This window comes from Anguilla anguilla, chromosome 19 (assembly GCF_013347855.1).
Source record: "Anguilla anguilla isolate fAngAng1 chromosome 19, fAngAng1.pri, whole genome shotgun sequence".
NCBI classification, from domain to species: domain Eukaryota; kingdom Metazoa; phylum Chordata; class Actinopteri; order Anguilliformes; family Anguillidae; genus Anguilla; species Anguilla anguilla.
Window position 1 is genome coordinate 9,381,192 of NC_049219.1, and position 20,797 is coordinate 9,401,988.

Genomic DNA, 20,797 nt, shown 5'->3' on the forward strand with positions numbered 1-20,797 from the left:
CTCCTCTCTCTCTCTCTGTCACACACACACTCATGATAGAACACGCACAGAGATAGTACATACAGTCATAATGGTGTTGTAGTTTGTACACAGTCCCAGATTCACTGTCACCAGTTCTGCTAGCTCTCCTGTGCCTGGGGAGAGGAGGGGGGCCATGCAGCTCCCCTGTCCCTTTAGGAGGGGGGGAGGGGAGGGGGGGAGTCTCTTATTCTACACATGACTTTGGGCTTTAATATTGTCTTTGTTTTCATTCCTATTCAGCATTAGTTTTTTTTAAGCAAAACGACCACACTTGCCAAAAAAAAATACATCTTTTAGGGTCCTCTTCCTCTTCATTGTTAAAACTGACTGTTCATTAAGCCTCTGGATGAATGAACAAAATTAGCTTAAGTTAACTAAAAACTGCCAGTTATCCAAGTTACTCAGATATCTTCCACTTATTGTACAAACGTAAACTCGTCGTGTTCCGAACAAAACACGGGGAAGCGACCGCTTCCACAAGAAGTGAACGTCCGTTCAACGTTAGTTTTTCTCATGAGGAATGTGGCTTATAGTTTTACGCTTTATGTGCGCTAACAGTTACTGGCTGCTAAAGTTCGCTTCATTTCAGCTGATTTACACAGTTTCTGATGTGATGCCTGCCTGAGAAGCTAAAAACAGCCATGTCAGTCCACCAAGGCAACACACAGCTAATCCTGGTTAACAGACAGCTTAGTAAATACACATAAAAGGTTAGCTAACTCAGAATTGAACTTTTGAAACTTACCGAGGAGAAAAACAATTTGACGGAATCGGAATGTTCAAGACGAATGCGATTAGCGCCATTACAAACTCTGGTTGCGTGATAGCGTACGGGCACACGCGCGTTTGATGTTGTTTGATAATTGTTACAAGCGCATTGTTTATAAGGTTTTGGGTATAGAATTCACACACACAGTCTTTTCTGTCTCTCTCACACACACCTACACATATATATGTATGTATGCACACGCATGCGCGCACACACACACACTTCCTTCACCTGGATTTGCCTTCCTCTGCTGGACAAAAAATGGCATTACAGCAGAGCAAGTATCAGAACTCCACCATAACATTAAAGTCTATTTTTTAAAGGCGTTTAAAGTGTAGCACCATACACTGATTCCACCTATGCAGTCCTTCCAACTCCCTTTGAACAAAGATGTTCATGTGTGTGTTGCATTTACATAATGTATGTTCATATGTAACAAATTTTGGTGATTTTAAGCATCCCCCCCTTTTTTCTCTCCAGCTTGTCTGCAGCCCAACGAGCTGACCAGGGTAGCACGGTGGCTGTCTAACAGATGGGCTGACCATGCAGGAAGTCCCCAGATGGAGGCGCTGTGTAAGCATGAGTTGGTTTTGTTTGTTTTTGTTTCTATGCACCATATTTGGTGTATATTAGTGTATTACTACTGCCAGTCTTACATACTGCTACCTTTCTGCAATCAAATGAGTTCATTTGATTGCGTAGTAGTATGGGGGACTGTCAGTAGTAATGCACTAACGGAGAGTGGGGCCCCTGTCAAAATTTTTTTTTTTTTTTACCTTCCGAAAATTTTGAATTTGCAAAAAAATATTATAACCCCCATGTTGTATTCTGGGAAATTCCGGTGGGCCAGATTGCCTGCCCGTCCACTCACACCACACACACACCTCCCCCGCCCTTGGGGACCACCGACGTTGCTCAGGTGCGGTCTCGGGGAATCGAACCATCAACCTCTACCTCCTGAGGATCGGTCCAGCCCCCTACGCCACGTAATCCTTCGCATTTATCGCTCATTTTTTTTGTGCACTTACACAGCACAACAGACAAAAGCTGCGCAAACTGAAAAGGGGAAAGCAGGGCTTGAACCTCTGACCTTGGTAGTGGACAACGAGAACCATTCCTCTGCACCACTGTAACTTTGACGTTTTTTTCTGTTTTTCCTGCAGTGACATGAAGACAGTCAGACCTCAGAAGTAGAAACTGAAGGGACGAACCGGGATTCGAACCCTCAAGCTCAGCGTGCCAAGCATCGGACAATACCTTTACGCCACCATCGTGTTAGCGGTTGCGCGGCTGCAGCAGTGGCCTGATGATGAGACAACCCAAGTATAAGCGAAACAAAGACAAAGGGGGGTTCGAACCCCCAACCTCTGCGTCCGTAGGCAAAGACAATACCGTTGCGCCACCTTCTCTTCTGTGAATCGGCCGCCTCTTCTGTGGGTAGAAGAAGATGACACAACAGAAATATTTCCAAAAAAAAAAAAAAAAAAAAAGCTGGAACCCCCCCGGCTGTGGCTGGCTCAAATCTGCTGGGCATGATGCAGTGAATGGAAGCTGATGAGAAACGCCACCGTTAATAAAATTATGCGGGACTTGAACCCTCGAGCTTCTGGTCCAGAGACCAAGTCACTAACCACTACACCACAGTGGTTTTGTTGTTTTGAAGGCTGATTCAGTGGATATAAGACTTTGATATAACAGAAACTTTGCCTTCATCTACTAACTTCAGACCTGAAGGCTATGAACCTTGTTACCTGTGTCTTACAGCTGGTTCTTAGAGCCACAGCAGAGAGGTGAGATAGGGGAAGAGCCAGACAGACAGGGGATTGAACTTGCTACCTTGGGCTTCGTGGAACAGGGTACTCTGTCTTGCGCCACAAAACCCTTCAAGAGTTCCTGGGTGCTCATTAGTGAACTTATTCTCAGACCCATCAGAAATAAACAGTAAGAGCTCAGCTTTGAATCATACAGATCCAATTAGGTGCTCTCCGAAAATGAACTCTAAGAAACTGTGGCAAAATATAAACTGATACCCTAACATATTTTGGCTTCTTTAAATAAAGCTGTTGATTCATTGAAGGAATTCCTTTGCATTTGTGATTTATAATTAGAACAACAAGTGACTGACAAGTCCCGTTCAAACAGATGACCTAATTAAAGGTGTAATGTTGTTGCATCTTATAGGTGTGCATGAAAGTGATTAGTTGGTTATATTTTTTATGCCTTTGAATGTTTTCTTTCACAAGTCTGAAAAATGAGATTTAATCTAGCCATCATATTCTGTTTTTATAAACTGCAGTGGATATGTATTGGGGACAGGGCTTGTAAATGCATTTTATTTTCTTTTAAATAATGAAATGAAATTAATTGTGTTTTGGAATTTTATTCTGCAATTCCATTTCAGTCTTGAAAGTTGTGCTGCCATTGCTGAATAAAAATAATGCACAATAAGAACAGTGAGTTTCGGTTTCAGTATATCTTTATTATCCCCAGAGGGCAACTTGTGTGCAGCATTAAAATCCACATACATTTTGATAACCATACAAAAAACAGACTTGTACATTGCAACATTTTTTAAATTGGACTTCCTATGCTGTAATGTCGTTTTCTGTCCAGCAGAGGGAGGCAAACTCCTGACATTATATTGTATTACATATATTCAGCAGACATTTTTATCCAGTGATGTACAATAAGTGCATACCAAAGGTCATTGGAACAACTACAAAACACAGGTCCAATAAGGTACAGTACTCATTTTGTAACAGTTATTCATAGCCATGAACACATTAAGTTCAGTACACACATTAAGTTCAGTACACACATTAAACATTACTCTAACCTAACCTATGCTAAGTAAAACTAGGAGGCATGACAAGCTACAACATCAAGATAATGATACAAAGTACAGTATAAGTGCTGGATGGAGGTACATGTAACATGAAATTGGCACAGGAGGTACATGTGTAGCATGAAAGAGGGGGATTTAAGTGATAAAAATGATCCCAGATTCATCCGAATGGCAGGGGTGCAAGTGGCCCTGTTGCCACAGAGCGAAGTGGTTGAGCTGGCGTGTAGGATTGAATCATGTCCTGTAAGTAGCCGGGGGCCGTCCTGTTGGCTGCAGGGTAGGTGAGGGTCAGACTTTGAACCTGGTCCTGGCAGTGACCGGTAGCCAGTGGAGTGAACTCAGCAGAGTGACATGGGATAACTTGGGAAGGTTGAAGGCGAGTCGGGGAGCAGCATTCTGAATCGGGACATGTGAAGCGCCCAGCACCGATTCCCCCGAAGCACTCCCCTCAGCTCCTTTAAAAACAGAAGGGACCAGTTAAAAGCATTTAAATTGATAATCAAACCAATATATGTAAAGTGAGATGCATGTATACTGTATTTTGGTACAATCTATGTATTAGGCTATGTATAGTTTTGTTTTTAGTCACACACTAAACAGAGGTAAACCAGTAGAATGTGTGTGTTTTTACTACCATGGAAAAGTGAAGACCGTAAACTTAATCCTTAACATGCATGTGATTTACAGCAATGTGCATGCAAACACCACGAAAATTGGGAGCAATCAGTTTTTAGCAATAATCCGATTAAGTATCTGCATGGTTCACAACAACACGATTTCTCTAATACCTGGGTTTTACATGGATTCTTTTAATAATCATGTAAGGCCAATTAGTTGCGTCCAAAAATAATTACTTCACATCGCTCTGCGTTTTGCTTCCGCTTCTTCTTCGCTTTGTTTGATACTGGTTTGTTAAACTTCCACACGCATTACTGCCCTCTGCTTGTCGTTAAAAAAAAACACAACTGATCCTCAGATGTATCCGTGCAAGTCTGGTTGCATACAAACAAATCCAAAGCTTTCCTTTCAAATAGTTACCGCTTATTCTTATCTGAACCAAGAAACGTTTCAAAAGAAACTCATAATTCTGAAATAAAGTTGAATACCATCTTACTTTCCTGTATTTTACATTATAATAACATGTTGAATCGTCGCAGGCATGCCACACGCTCATACCCACCTGAGTGTTTCCCTACCATCTTTAAACATCGATTAAAACCACAGTGCCTCAGACTAAATCATGCTGGTTTAACTGTACTTGATCCTTTTCCCCTGCATAAAGATATACAAACAACATCCAGGTCACTGCGTCTGGTGAACTTCCGCATATGCAGTTTTAAAATGTCAAAATTTAAAGCCGACTTTCCTACGTTCATGTGCACACACAAATCGAAAATTTACGCAAACATATCGGAGTTAATGTAATGTTTTCTCAGATTCTTACCATACCCGATTAAGGTAACAAACAGGCGTTTACATCAAACCTTCCATAGCCGGATTATGGCCTCAATCTTATTAAAACCGAATTGTGCCTAAACGTAGCCGAGAGCTGTGTTTTCCTGTGCTTTAATTGTGATTGATGACAGGTGCGCGGACAGCCGCCTGTTGCAGGTGCGTTTTATGTCCACAAGAGGGAGCCACCTCACCTATTCGTTTATACAGTTAAAGCCAGCCATCGTTAATAAAATAATTAATGAAATGTCATACAACGCTGTACTAAATAATAATAAATAATTACAACATTTTGGTCATTTTGACAAAAGAATCTGCGCTGATGCACTCCCATTCTAAATGTTACAATGGTAAGCCCTTAAGTAGATTTTGAAAAGCGTTGTATTGGTTTAATCGCAAATGTTTTGCAAGCATGGCAGTTTGTATTTTCATACCCTGGAGATCTGGAAACTATTTAATGTTTAACAGACAGGTGATTTCCAGCAAGCACATGTTAATATTAATTCTTTGGATCAGATTGTAAAAGAGAGCAGTCTTTCCAGTCTATAATGGGGATTACGGACTCCATATTAACACAGTTCCAGGAAGACAACTGACTCCAACACGGAAATTTATTCAGGTAAGATATTCAGCGAAACACTAAAACTGTCTAGTAAAGATAATGAACTCTCTCACCAATATGTCCTCAGGTAAGATAGCCAACTCCCCATTCACACAGCCTAGGCAGAATAACTCCCATACTGATATTTCCTCAGCAATATTATAGTGAAGATAATGAACTCCCACACCAATAGGTCCGCAGTTAAGTGAACTTTCATTTATACGGAGATAATCAACTCCCATTCTGACACATCCTCAGCAAAGCTAATAACCTACCACACTGACATAAGAAGGTATACCAGGTATGATGAGCCTCATTGTCCCACATGGCTCATCGTAACCTATACACTACACTTACACTTGGATCCTCCAGTTACACTACAACACACTCCTTTTGCCTCCTCCGTATTAAATTAGATGTCTGTTCTGGTTTTGCTAAGTACTGAGCTTATATACATGTCCTGTAGTCTTTTCCTTACCGTCTGTGCACTTTATCATATCACTCAGTGGTTAATGATTGACCCTGCCTGTGCTGAATGTTCATTCCTGCTGTACTACTCCTACTGAAATAATTTTATTTGTGTTCATCAGGATTATACATACCATGTCCTCCAGCTGACCTCCCAAGAGCAGCAGGATATGTGTATGGTGATAATTTTGTGTAATTATTACAGTACAAAATTTATCACCAGAGTAACATCCTTTAGCATCAAAAATTGATAGCATTGATACTGTATCTTTCCTTTAAAATAGGCATCTCTTTGCACAAACACTTACCATTGCCAGCGCTGACCTCTCCAGGGAAGCGGGTGTTACTGGTCGACCTGTCACATCGTCTCTCCAACGGACCTACCTCATTCGCCTGTCCTACCAGTGACTTCCGCATCAGCAGGTGCAAATGTACGGTTGCAACTGTGCAATTCATAGCATCCCCAGAACTCTGAAAGCACTGTCTCATGCATCATAGTTAAGTCTACAATCAGTAATGTCAAAGTGAGACAACAATGTAAGGCCTGCAGGGGGACTGAACCAAGATCTTTGTTGAGGATGAAACCCTTGTACACTGTGTGATGTGCCTTCGCTAAGTACCTCTATTAAGATAATTACCCTTTCAACAGAGATACCTGGGTTGAGGAGTGTTTTTCCTCGTTGACATTTAAGACTGTAGACTTAACTTAGAAGTCTGGATCACTGGTCTTAGGTTCCAAATGCCACAGCTGGTTAAAAAAAAGTCTTGTATAATAATAATCACAGTTTAGTGATGACAAAGAATTTGCATACTGATTAACAGTATCGGTGGTTGGAGGACCAAAATGTGCCTAGGTGCTTGAAAACATTTCCGATTGCTTTCATGAGGAAAATGTTCATCCATGACAATCAGGTCATTGAGCGTAGAGTTCTGGAGCACCTCAGTGAGTACATGCACTAGCATTCCCCCCAATCCACTAACCGTGGATACCATTGGTGCTCAAGTTGGGTGATTAGTGCCTGTCTCTCACTCAATCCAGCTCGGCCATCAGTACATTTGAGAGACAGAGATTAATCACACTCCTTGAGTGGGAATTGAACCCACATTTTCATGCTGGGAAATACCAGCGCATTTACCCTCTGAGCCACCCCAGAACTCTGAAAGCACTCTCTCATGCATCATAGACAAGTCTACAATCAGAAAAGTCAAAGAGGAAAAACATGTAAGGCCTGCAGGGGGACTGAAGCAAAATCTTCACCTTAACAGACGTAGTGGAGACACATCACATAGTGTGCAAGGGTTTCTTCCTCAACAAAGATCTTGGTTCAGTCAATGATCTGAAATGGCAGAAGGAATTAAACAGTAATAGCTTGATACATCACCAGCGAGTCATAAACTGGGGTAGGTACCCCAGCACAGGGCCAACTTGTCCCCATGTGAAGACACTCACTTGTCCATAATAAATATTCAGATATGTGCGTGTTATCCTTAATTTCTTACACTCTAAATATCTTTGTTTAACACATCATAACTGTGTCCTTTCCAGATTCAGGAACTCCACTGCAGTTTATTAATATTCCACATTAAACATTTGTGAACAAATTATTATTCATAAATATTTATGTTCTGGGTTTTGCACAGAAATGCACCAACAATCCATTTGAAAAAAAAAATGCAAAAAAGGAACGAACCTTCTTTTTCAACATTTAACTCTGATATTTCTATGAACTTCTATTTTTAGACCACAAGATGGCAGTATAAGACCACAAATGACCAAAAAACAAAAAAACAAAGGCTCTTCCTGGGAAACTCTGTGTATGCTAGGTCCTAGGAAACTGTATGCTGGGTTTTTTTTTCCAGCCACAATTGCAATCCCAGAATTAACAAGATGTTCACTTTTATTAATTAGACACTTTTCATGTTTTGAAGGATTATTTACCCTTTTTAACCACGTTATGTTAGAAATAGCTATGCATGCCATGAAGAATAGCAGTACCACATTCACATTGTGCTATATTGCAAATGGTTTATTTATTATTAATTATTTATTTAGACAATGCGGGTCACCATAGATGTCGTGTTACCATTATGTGCAAACCTGAATCCCTAATTCAGCAAATAATTGAACTAATTATATAATCAAGAGCTGAGGCTGGAATAAAAACCAGCATACACACGGCCCTCCATGGCACTAAGTTTGAGACCACTGTGCTACGATATCTATCTAATTTTTAGACCAATGGCCTTTAATTTTATCATTGTTTATCCTCCTTCTACAATGTCAGATCATTGAGTTCAATGTGATTTTCCAGCCTTGGGTGAGCTAGTCTATGATGCATTCTAACTGGTTGTAAGCCTTAGTTGTAAGCTCTTGCTCTTCATCCTCAGCAAAGATCTTGGTTCAGTCCCCCTGCAGGCCTTACACTGTTGTCTCACTTTGACATTACTGATTGTAGACTTAACTATGATGCATGAGACAGTGCTTTCAGAGTTCTGGGGTGGCTCAGAGGGTAAATGCGCTGGTATTTCCCAGCCTGAAAGTGTGGGTTCAATTCCCACTCAAGGAGTGTGATTAATCTCTGTCTCTCAAACATACTGATGGCCGGGCTGGATTGAGTGAGAGACAGGCAATAATCACCCAACTTGAGCACCAATGACATCCATGGTTAGTGGATTGGGGGAATGCTAGTGCATGTACTCACTGAGGTGCTCCAGAACTCTGTGCTCAATGACCTGTCTGTCATGGATAAACTTTTGTCTCATTTTGACTTCTGTGATTGTAGGCTTAACTATGATGTTGGGCTGAGAGAGTTCATTTATGGTGACTGAAACGAAAAACAAACGAGAACGCGCAATAATTATTAAATAAAACAGTTGATTGCGCACCTTTTTTTATTATCTTAAATTTTAAATCGTCCTTATAATTATGCGACGTGCGCTATATAACGCCAGTGAGTAAAAGGAGGAAAAAATTAACGCCCTCCCCCTTTACTTCAGTACATACGGTTTGACCAACCGTGACGCAATGTTTGTGTTTTTTAAAGTTTTGTGGGATATGTAGTCAATAACGCGTCGCGATTGCTGAAGCCGGCGAGACGGTGGACTTCATTTCCCGAGTAAACCATCGTCGAAAGACATGCGGTGGCCATCTGCAACTCGTAAATATACTTCCGCCTGCAGTGCTGCAGAAAGGTAATTACATATTTTGCTACAAGCCAATGCTTACTATGCAATGTCTGAATTCTCACTTTAACTATGTTTTGAAAATATTACTTCGTGTGCTTCCTGTGTGATACGCGATAATATCCGTACATTTAACCAACCTTGCAAAATACGGTTTGCATCGATAAACAAACAACCGAACTAGCTAGCTGCCTAGCTAATGTCGCTAGCTAGCTATGTAGATAACACTAGCTGGACAGCCATCAAAGAATCAACAAACCTGTTAACGTTAGCGAGTTATGTTAGCTGCATTTGATGAATTGGTTGGTTTGACATTTCTATAGTTTTCTGTTTGCTGGTCATATCAAGCCTTCCTGCAGCCTGTTGAGCGAATTCATAACTGTCATTACAACTACATGTGATCATGCTGTTTGTAAATACTACCGGTGTTTACAGAAACTGTACGCAGCGTAAGAACCTTTCTTGCATTACAGCCTTAAATGAAACTATATTAAATATGATTTATCCCACCTTCATTTGCACATGGTATTCCGTAATATCCCACATTTCTGAGAATTAATTAAAAATGAAATTATATAATAACTGAGTTGTGTAAGTGTGGACATTTTTCTCCATCCATTTTCCCCTCTGTCCCGACGAGAGCGCTAGTGCTTCTCAATGAGAAACGCCCCCATAATAGGATGCTTTGCTGTAGGGCTGGTGTTCTGTGTTGATATGCTGTAGTGGGTTTTCGCCAAACATAGCGTGTTGTGTTTTGGACAGAATTTCTATTTTGGTTTCATTAGATGGCAAAACATTTCACGACATTGCTTCAGAGTTCAGTGTGTTTTTGCATATGTCAAAGGAGACTCAGAGTTGGCTTTTTTGAGTAGGGCCTTTCTTCTTGCCACCCTGTCATATAGGCCAGTATTGTGGAGAGCTTGGGATATTGTTGTCACATGCACACATTGACCAGTCTTTGCCATAACAGACTGCAGCTGCAGCTCATTAAAAGATGCCATTGGCCTCTTGGTGACCTCTCTGATTAGTCTCCTCTGTGCTCGTTCATCCTGTTTGCAGGGACGGCCTGATCTAGGCAAGATCTCAGTGGTGATTCACTGTGTTATTGGAGTCCTTTGATATCTCGTTATGCTCATCTCCTGATTTGTGTCTGTCTGTCTGCAGTTTTACCTCTGAGTCCGTTAGAATGCTCTTTGTTGTTCATGGTTTGTTCTTTGCTGTGTAATGCACTACCCTGCAGAGGAAGCCTACAGAAACAGATTGTTTCATTGTGTGCTAATCAGAATTACTATAACTGGACACAGGTAGGGGCCAGTCAGTTTGGTGTGTGATGTAGGAGTTTGGTTATGCGTGAGCTAATGCACCATTACAATCATTAGGGTGTGTCTGTTTTATGCAACCCAGCTGTCATAGATTTTTAAAAATGAGTTCTCAGGTATTTTGAGAATTGTTTTCACTTGGATATTGTGGAATACCATGTGTCAATACATGTAAAAAATCAGATTTGATGTGCTTTTTATTTAAGGCTGTAATGCAGTAAGAGGGAACACTGTGGAAGGGTTGTATACACGTTCTATAGCCAGGTGACTGCAGGTGAAAGAGTATGACGTGTGCATGTTGCGGAAGATGAGGACAGGGCCTTTATGTATGTTGGTGTCTGGATGTGAGTTATTGAACTCAGTTGGAAGGCTCACCACCTTAGATGTGCGGAGGAGAATATGTACATGTGAGATATTTGAAGAAACTGACACACCCGCATGGCTGTATCTGTTATCTGTTCTCCTGCGCAGGTCTAAGGTGATGGGCCTGCTAACTGTCATTTTAGTAATTCACACTCAGATTCCAACATACATAAATTACCTGTCCTCATCTTTAACTACATGCACATTTCATACACTTTCCCACGTATTCACCACATACAGTGGCTATAGTTAATGTCTCTGCTATAGTTAAAGTCTTATATACTTCTGCCTTTATACAGTAAACTGAGTTTAGCTTCAATTGTGGGTAATGGGAAAAATCTGCATGTATTCGTCAGCCTTTCAAAAATAGACTTTAGTGTTATACTTCCTCTGCTGTAATTCAATTTTTTGTCCAGCAGAGGGAGACATATTCTTCACCTGTAGCACCCTGTACTAATGCAGTCCTGTCAACCCTCTTTTAACAAAGATTGTTAATGCCTCTGTTTTCATTTGCATAATGTATGTTCATAGGTAACATATTTTGATTATATTTTGTTTATTTTAAACATCCCCCCCTCTTTTTTTCTCTCCAGCTTGTCTGCAGAAGCAGGAAGTCCCCAGATGGAGGCGCTGTGTATGTATGAGTTTGGTTTTGTTTGTTTTTGTTTCTATGCACCACTTTTGGTGTATATTAGTGCATTACTACTGCCAGTCTTCCATACTGCTACCTTTCTGCAATCAAATGAGTTCATTTGATTGCGTAGTAGTATGGGGGACTGTCAGTAGTAATGCACTAACGGAGAGGGGGACCCCTGTCAAAATTTTTTTTTTTTTTTACCTTCCGAAAATTTTGAATTTGCAAAAAAATATTATAACCCCCATGTTGTATTCTGGGAAATTCCGGGGGGCCAGATTGCCTGCCCGTCCACTCACACCACACACACACCTCCCCCACCCTTGGGGACCACCGACGTTGCTCAGGTGCGGTCTCGGGGACTCGAACCATCAACCTCTACCTCCTGAGGATCGGTTCAGCCCCCTACGCCACATACTCCTTCGCATTTATCGCTCATTTTTTTGTGCACTTACACAGCACTACGGACAAAAGCTGCGCAAACTGAAGGGACGAACGGGGATTCGAACCCTGAAGCTCAGCGTTCCAAGCTTTGGACAATACCTTTACGCCACCGTCATGTTAGCGGTTGCGCGGCTGCAGAAATGGCCTGATGATGAGACAACCCAAGTATAAGCGAAACAAAGACGAAGGGGGGTTCGAACCCCCAACCTCTGCGTCCGTAGGCAAAGACAATACCGCTGCGCCACCTTCTCTTCTGTGAATCGGCCGGCTTTTCTGTGGGTAGAAGAAGATGACACAACAGAAATATTTACAAAAAAATCTCAGAAATTTTGCCTTCATCTACTAACTTCGGACCTGAAGGTGATGAACCTTGTTACCTATGTCTTACAGCTGGTTCTTAGAGCCACAGCAGAGGGGGGATTGAACTTACTATCTTGGGATTCGTGGAACAGGGTACTCTGTCTTGCACCACGAAGCCCTTCAAGAATTCCTGGGTGTTCATTAGTGAACTTATTCGCAGACCGATAAGAATTAAACAGGAAGAGCTCAGCTTTGAATAGCAGAGATCCAGATTAGGTGCTCTCCTAAAATGAACTCTACGAAACTGTGGAAAAATATAAACTGACACCCTAATATATTTTGGCTTATTTAAATAAAGCTTTTGATTCATTGGACTTCCCTTGAATTTGCGATTTATGATTAGATCAGGTGACTGACAAGTCCCATTCAAACAGATGACCTAATTAAATGTGTAATGGTGTTGCATCTTATAGGTGTGCCTGAAAGTGATTAGTTGGTTACATGTTTTATGCCTTTGAATGTTTTCTTTCACAAGGATGAAAAATTTAATCTAGCCAGTAATGTACTATGGAGAACAGTCATTCTGTTTTTATAAAGTGCAGTGGATATGTATTGGGGGACAGGGCTTGTAAATGCATTTTATTTTCTTTTTAATAATGAAATAAAATTAATTGTGTTTTGTAATTTTATTCTGCAATTACGTTTCATTCTTGAAAGTTGTGCTGCCATTGCTGAATAAAAATAATGCACAATAAGAACAGTGAGTTTCGGTTTCAGTAGATCTTTATTATCCCCAGAGGGCAACTTGTGTGCAGCATTAAAATCCACATACATTTTGATAACCATACAAAAAACAGACTTGTACATTGCAACATTTTTTAAATTGGACTTCCTATGCTGTAATGTCGTTTTCTGTCCAGCAGAGGGAGGCAAACTCCTGACATTACATTGTATTACATATATTCAGCAGACATTTTTATCCAGTGATGTACAATAAGTGCATACCAAAGGTCATTGGAACAACTACAAAACACAGGTCCAATAAGGTACAGTACTCATTTTGTAACAGTTATTCATAGCCATGAACACATTAAGTTCAGTACACACATTAAACATTACTCTAACCTAACCTATGCTAAGTAAAACTAGGAGGCATGACAAGCTACAACATAAAGATAATGATACAAAGTACAGTATAAGTGCTGGATGGAGGTACATGTAACATGAAATTGGCACAGGAGGTACATGTGTAGCATGAAAGAGGGGGATTTAAGTGATAAAAATGATCCCAGATTCATTCGAATGGCAGGGGTGCAAGTGGCCCTGTTGCCACAGAGCGAAGTGGTTGAGCTGGCGTGTAGGATTGAATCATGTCCTGTAAGTAGCCGGGGGCCGTCCTGTTGGCTGCAGGGTAGGTGAGGGTCAGACTTTGAACCTGGTCCTGGCAGTGACCGGTAGCCAGTGGAGTGAACTCAGCAGAGGAGTGACTTGGGAGAACTTGGGAAGGTTGAAGACAAGTCGGGGAGCAGCATTCTGAATCAGGGGACATATGAAGCCCAGCACCGATGCCTCCGAAGCACTCCCCGAGTCTGCTCAGCTCCTTTAAAACAGAAGGGACCAGTTAAAAGCATTTAAAAATAAGATAAATTGATAATCAAACCAATGTATGTGAAGTGAGATGCATTACATTACATTACAGTCTACAGTACAATCTACATATTAGGCTGTGTAATTTAGTTTTTAGTCACACACTAAACAGAGGTAAACCAGTGAAATGTGTGTGTGCGTCTGCTACCCTGGAAAAGTGAAGACTAATCTTAATCCTTAACATGCAGGTGATTCACAGCAACGTGCACACAGACCCCCCCCCCCCCCCCCCCCCCGAAAATCAGTTTTAAACAATATTCTGATTAAGCGTATGCATGGTAAAAAAAAAAAAAAAAAAACACGATTTATCTAATACCTGGGTTTTACGTGGATTCTTTTAATAATCATGTAAGGCCAATTAGTTGTGTCCAAAAATGACTAATTACTTTACACCGCTTTGCGTGATGCTTCTGCTTCTTCTTCTCTTTGTATGATTCTGGCATTTATAACGCTTCCAGACTCACTACTTCCCTCTGCTGGTCGTTAAAAAAACCTCAACTGATCCTCAGACGCATCCGTGCACATATAGTCCCGTTGTATACAAACAAATCCAAATCTTGTCAAATAGTTACTGCTTCTTCTGGTCTGAACCAAGCAAAGTTACAAAAAAAAGAAACTCCTAATTCAATACCGTTAATAACGTTCAATACCATCTTACTTTCCTGCAGTTTACATTATAATAACTTGTTCAATCGTCGCAGCCATGCCACACAGTCATACCCACCTGGGTGTTTTCCCTACCATCTTTAAACATCGATTAAAACCACAGTGGCTCAGACTTAATCTTGCTGGTTTACCTGTACTGATTCTTCCCCGCCGCATAAAGATATACAAACAACATCCAGTTCACTGCGTTTGGTGACCTTTCGCATCCGCAGTTTTAAAAGGGCGAAATTTAAAGCCGACTTTACTACGTTTACATGCGCAAATAAATCGAAAATTTGCGCAAAAATATTGGAATTAATTGAATGTTTCTCAGATTTTTACCATACCCGATTAAGATAATAAAAAAGGCGATTACTTACAACTTCCTCCACAACTCCTGAATTTGTGTTCTTAAACGTAGCCGAGAGCTGTGTTTTTCCCGTGCTTTAATGGTGATTGATGACAGGTGCGCGGACATTCGGGTACTCTGTTGCAGATGCGTTTTATGTCCACAAGAGGGAGCCAGCATTCCTACTCGTTTAATACAGACGGCCCCGGTTGAAGCAGTCGTTAAGAAAATAATTAATGAAATGTCATACAACAGCACTGTACTTTAAAATAATGACAACATTTTGGTAATTTTGACAAAAGAATCTGCGCTGATGCACTCCCATTATAAATGTTACAATGATAAACCCTTAAATCGAGTTTGAAAAGCCGAGTTTGAAATGGTGGCATGAAGCTTTAATCTCAAAAGTTTTACAAGCATGGCAGTTCGCGTTTTTATACCCTGGAGAAGTGGAAACTATTTAATGTTTAAACAGTAACGGATTTGCATTGTTCTATTAAATGCGATAGATCTTGTAGATTCCGAGAAGCCATATTCTAAATACAGTGAACATACAAATACAAACGACAAACGTATTATCTTTTCCAGCAGGACACTGAAAAGTTTTTTGCAGTAAAATTCTTGACAGATGTCTCCCTCTGTTGGACCAAAGTAACAATCACAGTCGGCTGACTGACACATGAGAATAATTCCGAGCCGTCACCTGTTATTGTTTGTACTATTCGGTTTACAAAAGTTCCATTTCAAACATCGTTTCTTAAGCGTGTCGTATTTCCAATAAAAAAACAGTAACAGTTTCAAAGTTGGCAAACGTTTGTCTTGATGAATAAATACAATATATGTTTGCTTCTAATACCACGATTACGTTGTTTACCATGTACACTTCTACGCTTAAAAAATTTACATACTGCGTAAACCGTTCGGTCGCTGTCCATGGTTCTGAAAAAAGCGCGGACAGTTAAAAAATGAAATGACACACATATATTATAAAACCTCGCGTATCGGTTTCGCAGATTTTCGGACGAATAGACCATCTGACGGTGTTGATTACTTTTTTGTTCACATTTTCATCTTTCATAAATTGCATAATATATCATTTGAGATTATACAAATCTTGTTCGGTTTGCTTCAGTATTTTGGTTACCTTCCATGGTATTTAGAATATTTCATATATTCAACATTGTAATTGGTAAATATTTGTGTTGTGCTTCATTATTATTATATTATTACGATTATTAGTAATTCATTATTTTTATTATCTAGATTGCCCCTACTGCCCAACCAGAATAAAACTTGATTTATGTATTTATTTAATTTATTTATTTTGCTTGTTTATTCAAAAAGAAAATCAGGTAATTGCTCTTATATAAATCAAATGTCCATGCCTGCCAGAAAATGACCCAAGTTGGTAGAGTAGCCCAGTTGAGCAATAAGATCAGACAGATAATGAAGCGCTCGGGTAAGCAAGGTGCAGGGTGGGAGAGGCCAAGTTAGTCGCCAATAGCGGCACTCCCCCCTTACTGTGAGACGGAGGGTCCTGCATTGGCGCCTGTCCCAGTTTCAGCCACTAGGTGGCACAAGAGGCCCAGTGTTTCTGCAGCCATTCTTCACCCCTGTAAACCCTACCTTCTTGTCTTCCTGGCAGGCTCAATTGCACCAGTCAAGATCAACGGAGCACAGAAAAATATTAGAATTTTCTAAAACACAAACAGGTATTTGTCAGGTGTGGATTTCACACACTGAGCTATTTGCTGTGCAGGCTCAGACAGTGTTGAAAGCTATACTCCTGACCTTGTGATTCAGAGCCAGAACCTCGATGCCGGGCAAAACCGGGCCTGCTTGCCTTGGGTGGAATCCTGAAGGCCGGCAGACTGTCCTGTGAGGTCACGTAACCACGGTAACCGGTCATCATCACCTGGGAAACGAGCATTCTGGGATAGGTGTGCCCGCGGAGAAAGAAACCACCCTGCTGCTCTGAGTGTCAAAGATGGGAGAGACGGGCCTTGTGGCAATGCAGTGATGGGCAGAGGGACAGTCTCCTGATAGTGTTGTTATTTTACCTAAAATATCTTCATTGAGCCTGCTGCATGCAAATCACTTCAAATATGGATATTCAAAACATGTAACCATAATGGATAAAAATACTATCTTAAATCTAATTAAGCAGTACAACAGGCCATTGGCTGCATCTCATAATGTCACAAAATGTAAATAAAGTGCGGCTAAATTAACTCATTTGAATTTCTCCTGATAAAGAAAATGTGACTGACAAGTGCAGTACACGTAGCGTGTCTTTCGAATATTTCATTTCAAAGTCAATTCAAGTTATTTCAGAAATTGTGCTTCGGTACAATAACTAACTTATATAGGTATTTCTACTGCATATACCACGCTTGATATGTTTCTCCAAAGAAAATAGAGCTATTTGCAAAACTATCCAAAGGACATGCTGCTGGCTAGACACCACGACTACCGCTGGGTTTATATGAAGAATTATTAGGTAGCATGCGAGCGCTCATACAGGGTGCACCGTGAGGATTATGAAGGCTAATTCCCTTTCTCTGCTAAATCTCAAAGGGGCTCTTTGTCTTTCTCAATTCCTCTGAACAATTTCAGGGCAGCGCTAAAGGAGATGGAGAGGTGTAGCTCCGTCCTGTCCCGCACGTTTGGAGGCTGCGTGGCCCAGATCTGTGTGTCCGCACTTTCAAATGCATACTTTGTGGATTTTTCATACCATGGGCTACGTGACGCTGATTCTTATATGATATGCAAAGTGTATTTTGGATTGACACACATTTAACGGGTCAAGCCCTTAAAAAGACGTTGATGTTGATCAATGTGGGGACGCCGCGTTAGGAGGACAAATCCATATATCCAAACCGAATGTCAGCACGCGGATTATAATGAACGATCGCTGCCAATGCCAAAAATGCAGCATCAACAGCTGTGTCCAATTTGACCCGAGAGAAACATTGCACTGATTGTTCCAGGCAGGAGCGATTTTTCTTTTTCCCGCCAATGTTTTCCATCAATAAATCACCCGGGGTCGGCCACTGGCTTGTAACAACAGAAAGGAACAGAAACAAAGCTGACAAAGGGAGGCCTACCGGCTGCAGCTTCAGTAGATGTGACTGTGCAGTCACATTTACAGTCACATCTACAGTCACATTTACTGTCACATTTACAGTTACATTTACTGTCATGTCTACAGTCACATCTACTGTCACATCTACAGTCACATTTACAGTCACATCTACAGTCACACCTACAGTCACATTTACTGTCACATTTACTGTCACATCTACAGTCACACCTACAGTCACATTTACTGTCACATCTACAGTCAGATCTGAAGTCACATTTACTGTCACATCTACAGTCACACCTACAGTCACATTTACTGTCACATCTACAGTCACACCTACAGTCACATTTACTGTCACATCTACAGAAACGCACGAGAGGATCAGCGTCGATAAACCAGGCTCGGCGGCGGAGGGAGGAGGCTCCACCTGGCAAACGAACAACTGTTCGGCACAGCCGGACTGCAGCTGCCTTCTTGCCCTCCTCCTGGTGAGGCATTAATCTGCTCCTAGTTCATCCTGCCAGTTCGGTTACGCTTACATATGCGGCAAAGCGCAAGTGCACTTGAATATCATCATGTCAGTTTCAGTAGCCAGTAGCCTGAAGGCTTTTCATTTTGCTACATGCACAGATCAGCGTGGGTACCATCCAGCCTTGGTTAATACCTTCTAGCAGGCTGCAACCCGGCCTCTGCTGGTTTTTGTAGAGAAAACGGAGAGAAAAACACTTGTATGTAGTTTATATTAAATGACAAACACAAGAGGTTTTCTTTTCACGCTTCCTGCCTCATTGGGATGCGCTGCCATTCATCTGAGAGACAGGAATTGTCAAGTCTCCACCCTCCCCGTAGGCTAGGAGTCGTAGGTCTGCGGGAATCATCTCGACCGCAGCACGAGGGTCAGACCACTGATAGGCCGTGATGTGAGACATGGGTCTAATACCAGGCAAAATCCTGCCCGGCAATTAGGGATGGCTCAGGCAAATATTCCCCAATTACGAGTGAAAGGTTTAATATCTTCAATTGAGTTTGCGTCTAATACTCATCGCTCAGCGTTTGACAGCAGGAAGTTAGTCTAGCAGGAAGATGAAATATTAGCGAGGAAAAGCCTGCATCCTCTCCTTTCGTAATGGCTGATAAGGAAGAGGGGAGGTGTTGGACCTTTCGAAAGCGGCCATTTTCTATGTCCTGCATGATTGCCGAGACTCAAGAAAGAACCGACATAACCCTCTCAACAGCCTGACAATAACATTCACTCAGTTATGTTTACTGGACTTTGTTGAGAGACGGTTATGGGGGGGCATACTGTTGCATAACTAAAATGGCCGCCCAGATGACGGCATCTCATTTGCTGATGCTCCACTTCGAGCACAGGTCAAGGCCACGTTTCACCCCTGGATGAGCACTGACTCTCGTTGGCTCACCTTGTCTCCACTGAGCTGTAATTTCTGCTTGCTAAAATACAGCATGCAGTGCTGTCATTGTTCCCTTTGTAAAACCGCCTGATTTAAAATTGGTTCGTGCAACATAGTTTTTTGATGCTGTGGCTCGGTGGACCGATGTACTTTTTCTATAGATTTAGTTAACCACTAGTAATTATCGGAAAATCCATACAGGAAGACTGTTTCTCTGGTCTGTGGGCGGCGTAGGGGGGCGGGCTTGATGAGATTAAAGGCATGTTTTCCTTCTGGCTTCCTGTTTAAGCTTATCTTCGACGTATAGCGAAGCTACAGGCTTCGAGGGGCCGGCCGCATACCATATTAGACATGGGAAATGCAATGTTTGGAAGACAAATAGCTGCGTTAATTAAGGCGAGGGGACAATCAGAGAGCATGGAAACGAGACAGACAAAAACAAAAACGGGGCGGGGGAGGTAAGAACAGCGAGTTCAGTGGGTTTCCTAACGTATGGCGAGCCCCTGAACTGCACCCCCGTATCGTATCCACCGGGTCCTGCTGTTGACAGTTATGGTATACCCCGTAACTTCAAAAACATCCCTCCCCCGCACTGTTCCGCGGAGTGGTTCGGCCCACGTCTGACCGATGTCCTCCCCCGAAACAGGACCAGGGCCCCACACGCAGTCCAACCGCATGCATTCACCAACCGTCTTTCATATAAAAAAGGGTTCTTTACGGAACCCTCTACGGTAGGTGTGGAAATAGTCAAAGCTCCCAGATTGAACCGTGTTCCCCGACATAGAACCCACGCGCTAGATAGGGTTCCTCCACGGAGGCACAGAGGAGCCTTTGGGAACCATTTATTTGGGGAGTGCGGCACGATCGCTGCCTACCTTTTTAACATTAGACCTTGCGGTTATGGAACGAACAGGTGTTCTTTCAGACTTCTGCGCAATATTGCCAGGGCCAACCAACAGCCAAATGGCATAACCACAAGCTACGCACTGGTTTAGGAACAGATGGTGTCTGAAGAGCAATTCTGGTGCATAAATCCTAGATTATAACAAACAGCTGTAAAAACCCCAATTACTGTTTACCCACTGACCCCCCCCCCCCCTTCCCCACTTTGCATCACCACCACATACAGACTCATTTCCTGATTTCCAACTCCATTAGTTTTTCCCCTTCCTGAACTCTTCTCAGCTATGCCCCAGGACTTATTGTATCTGACTTTCCATCTTAAGAGTTTGTGTTTAGACTTTAGAGGAAGCACCTGTA

The 20,797-nt window shown here is 41.8% G+C and overlaps 2 long non-coding RNA genes across 4 annotated transcripts in view; both read left to right on the forward strand.

The window, feature by feature from the left end:
* The window catches only part of LOC118219320, a 14,900-nt gene extending 11,653 nt beyond the window's left edge, over window positions 1-3,247 (forward strand). For all 3 annotated transcript variants that reach the window (XR_004763681.1, XR_004763680.1, XR_004763679.1), the window contains exons 2-3: window positions 1,271-1,363; window positions 1,954-3,247. This is a non-coding gene — a long non-coding RNA (uncharacterized LOC118219320). The remainder of the gene's footprint in view (window positions 1-1,270; window positions 1,364-1,953) is intronic.
* Window positions 3,248-9,208: 5,961 nt separating this feature from the next.
* On the forward strand, window positions 9,209-13,157 carry LOC118219330. Its single transcript, XR_004763701.1, has 2 exons — window positions 9,209-9,348; window positions 11,615-13,157. It is a non-coding gene; the product is annotated as an uncharacterized LOC118219330 (long non-coding RNA).
* The last annotated feature ends 7,640 nt before the right edge of the window (window positions 13,158-20,797 follow it).